This window comes from Austrofundulus limnaeus, unplaced genomic scaffold, assembly GCF_001266775.1.
Source record: "Austrofundulus limnaeus strain Quisiro unplaced genomic scaffold, Austrofundulus_limnaeus-1.0 Scaffold2, whole genome shotgun sequence".
Taxonomy (NCBI): Eukaryota; Metazoa; Chordata; class Actinopteri; order Cyprinodontiformes; family Rivulidae; genus Austrofundulus; species Austrofundulus limnaeus.
The window spans coordinates 3262159-3266389 of NW_013952404.1; the positions used below are offsets into that span (position 1 = coordinate 3262159).

The 4231-nt window shown below is 38.1% G+C and overlaps 1 protein-coding gene across 1 annotated transcript in view; it reads right to left on the reverse strand.

Moving 5' to 3' along the window:
* gjb3 (gap junction protein beta 3) overlaps positions 1 to 992 on the reverse strand; it is a 3750-nt gene extending 2758 nt beyond the window's left edge. The window contains exon 1 of the mRNA XM_014010950.1: positions 755 to 992. The gene's annotated coding sequence lies outside the window, so the exon portion shown is untranslated. The remainder of the gene's footprint in view (positions 1 to 754) is intronic.
* Between the last annotated feature and the right edge of the window lie 3239 nt (positions 993 to 4231).

Genomic DNA, 4231 nt, shown 5'->3' on the forward strand with positions numbered 1-4231 from the left:
ACACCCACACACACACACACCCACACACCCACACACCCACACACACACACACACACACACAAAATGCAACGTGACATGAATGCAATTTGTAATTCAACGCATTACAGAAATGTAGTGGAAAGTACAGATACTTAATGTAAAATGTAGTGGAGTAAAAGTCAAAAAGTACCCATGATGAAAGTAAAGTACAGATACATGAAAAATGTACTTAAGTACAGCAACAAAGTACTTGTACTTAGTTACATCCCACCACTGGATAAAAGTGAAAGCATTTCCCTTTGGTAACCAGGATCAAGAGGAGCTACTGAAAATGTTGGTTAGGCCTCAGGGCAAACTGCTGAGAAGAAAAAAACAAGTTGAACCAACTTTAACACACCCAGAAGTTGTGTATTTACTCTGATCGCTTAATATCTCACAACTTTTATTTATTATTATTAAATATATACTATTCTACTATATGGAATTATATATAATATAAACTTCCTAATGAGTTTTTGTTAACATGGGAAAGTAAACCATAATAACTGGTTCTGTGTAAAAGGAAATACGATTTATAAATTAGACTTTTACGCACTAAGTTTTAGAACTACTAATGATCACTTTAAAAAAAATCAAACCCATCAGATTCAATTAGGTAACAGAGTTGGAAACAGCGACTCATCAGCTCGCGCTGCTGCGCTCCCACTGGCTAAAACGCGAACTCGAGCCTTGACGAAACTTTTCTAAACCCTTTAAATTGATAGTTTTCACTTACTATTAGATGTGTGAATCCATAGTTGGTCAGAAATGAGTCGTCAGCGCGCGCGTGTCCACTTGGCTCCTTGTTTTTGCGTCGTTTTGGATCCGATAACGCACAGATTTGTCTCCCCTCGAACAGGTAAAGAGGAGCGCAGCAGAGAGGAGAAACGCGCCTCTGTGGGTGTGGAAAAAGAACAGACTTGGAGCTGCCCCAGATGTTCCCTTTACTCCTCCTCCTCTCTCCCTCAGGCTCGCTTACRCCTAAAGAAATCAGCTCAAATCCCTTTTCGTGCCACACACAAAACGACACAAACTGTTAACGTGTTCTATCAAAGGCATGAGTGAGTTCACCAGAAGTAGGAAAAACTCAGAGACCTCGACGGTGGAGGGGTTTCATTGTTCCAGATGTGTTTGTAAAAAAATAAATAAATAAATAAAATAAAACGCCCCCACAAACTGCTGTGAAACCAGAAACTCATAAAAACCAGAAACAAAACTCTAGACTCAAGCAGAACCTCAAAGCAGATAAACATCATAACTGAAATCCCAGTTCCCATTTCTTTCTCTTTTTATATATTCTTCAAATTCTCCCCAATTTTTTAAAATTACCAGAACTTCATTTAACAGTTTCAACTAATCTTAAAAAAATGGTTTATACACACCATTTTAATTCATTTCAATGAGATTTGGCCTGTAAATGAACAAACAAAAGCATTTTTGGTGCTGTTCTGTTACTTTGTCAGCCGTGACATCAGTCATAAAGCTCTTTTTAAAGACACATCAGGACTTAGACACCTTCTGGTTGCCTCGGTGTAATTTCTGACTGGACCAAGGGGCCGTGAGGGAAACCAGTCCACCCCTGGTGCAGGTTTGTGCACCAAACTGAGGTAGTAACCGAGCTGAAATGGCCCACATGTGAAAAAAGTAAGATGGAAGCGCGGGTCAGTAACCAATTGTTCACGGATTTAAACAGCTATAAACTGATTTATCGAGGGAATATAGATGACACACAACAACCTTGCATTTAGCTTGAAAAATGAGTTAACCACAAAGAGAATCGCTGAGTTAACTCATCATGGGTTAAAAAACACTGGTTTAGATGAATCGTGTCTGCATGAGTTCTCTTATTAGTTAACACTGACATCTGTCACAGCTGAAAAAGTACGAAATGGCGACTGTATGAAAGAACATCATTTCAGAAATAACCAGAGTATCAGTTTAAGGCAATCTGGACTTTAATAGTTTTGGACACTGTTTAGGTCTCCGTTTGTAAAACAACAAATTATCAAAGGTCATTTTGAAAGTCTGCTAGAAAGGGAAACTGAGATTTCATTTGGACTTATAAACATAGAAGGCTAAAAAAACTTCAAACTCTCTTTACATTTAGAGCCATGAAACTGTATGAAGTCTTTGTCTCCACGTTTGATGATTCCAAGAACAGGATTGCCTCCTTGTCTGAACCTGTTTGCCAGCACACACACAAGAGGAAGGCACACCTTAAATGCATTTTTTTTTTGTTGTTGTTGCAAGTTTCCCGGGCGATGCTCCGATGCAGGATGTTGTTGAAGTGTGAGGCAGTTTTTAGATGAGTAACATAAAAAACTGCAAAAAAAATGTTAAAAAGACTTATGTCCTCTTTTATGAAGAGCTTGTATCATTAAGTTTAACGAGTTCTTTCTGTGATAAAACTGTAAAAAAAAGGGAGTATCACATTTCTTCCAGTCTTTTCAAACCTTTGTTCTGCTCAGATGACACTGTCACAACTAACCCAGCCACTCAAAGTTCTCCCTTTACTCCTTAGATTTTGTTGGTTTTGCCTAGATATGCAAATAAATTTGTGTTTTGTTATTCTGAAGCAAAATGACATTTTACAATTACCAGAATTTGCTGACATGTTCTCAGAAATTCAGGCACCTGCAAGTTTGCTGTGACAAGTTCTTGTATTCAGAGCTATTCAATCCAGTGATTAGGTGAAAGAATAAAATAAATTCTAATCTTCTCTGAAGTCAAACAGACGTAGTCTGTGCAGGAATTTAATAAGAAGTAAAAAAAAGTGTGGGAGGTGGATTTTAATAACTGTGATGGAGAAATGAGAAGTGCAGATAATTTGCTTCCTGAGTTAATTTTGCTATCAGAATGATTTCATCTGAGATGAAATAGCATCCAAATGTCTCCTTTAGTTGTGCTTTTCAGGAAAATCAAGTGCAATCAGCCTTTAGCACACCACAATTACATCTGTTCTTGTCACATTTTGGGCATTTCAGTGAACAAGCGACAGTCAAGAACAGGGGAGGAGCAAAACCAAAACCCTTTCTTTTCTTATCTCTAGGCTCCAAAAGTAGAACTGGTCTTGGCAGTCACAGAAAACACATTGAAAAAGAATGCATGTCGTAACTGAGCCACCACCATTGACAAGTCTCAACGGGAAGGGCCAACACAACAGAACAGACACGCAACTTTCCAACCGATGCCACTGTGAAAGGAAGGAAGTCCTTTAAAGGTGTGACTGAAGACCTTTCCAGACGAGCTGGGAGGTTTATGACGGTCATCATGTGTGTTGGATCCTATAGCTTCACAGTCAGACTAAATAAAATTATCAACAAGACTGAACAAAACTCTAATCAAGGTTGAAGTTTGTGAACTATTTGTTGCTACCAGGATGTTATGTTGCAACTTGTTTTCTTAAGGAATTTGTTTCCCTGAATCTAAAGGGAAGTTTTCCTCAAAGCTCAGAAGGAAAACCAATTGTTCAAAAAACCCAAATGTCCCAATCAATTGGTTGTTTACCCATCAGGTTATTTTCTTGGACATTTCTGAGGATTATTGGGTAATAGTTTGAATAGAGCCTCAGAATGTGTTGATGAGGTTCTCATTGGGTTCCCAGGTTTGCCAAAAGCCCCGAGGCAGTTTGCTGAGTAAATCCAGTCTCGCCTATAAGTTTTTGTATTTTTGACTCAAATGGCAGCAACTTATCATTTGAGGTACCTACTTTTTGTTGTAACAATGCTTCTTGGCAATAAATCTTATAATGTAAGAAAGCCTGTTAGTTTCCATTTTAAATGGGRCCACATTTGTAAGGAACATGCATTTGTAGGATGAGCAGTAAARCTCAGTATGTGTGTTGGACACATGAAGAATTTGCTAAATCTTCTCTGCCAATAAGCTTATTTTACTATTGCTATTGACTATTGTTTTGAGCTTCTGGTAGTCCTAGGTTATGCCAATCAGGTGCATATGATTTGTTTTCAAGAAGCATTGTTACCCCCGCAGAGGTTCAAATTGTGAACGAGTTTAAAACCTTTTTTCCTAATACAATGAGCATTTGCATCTCTTTTGTTTGTATATGGAAATACTAAAAATTCTTGTTTGCTTGAATTAAAAAAGGGGGAAATCTTTCACTGGATTTTTTTCAATCCTTATTTTACATTCAACTCAACTAACCTCTTAAGCCTCCCTGGTAAGGTCTATTCAGGGGTCCTGGAGAGGAGGGTCC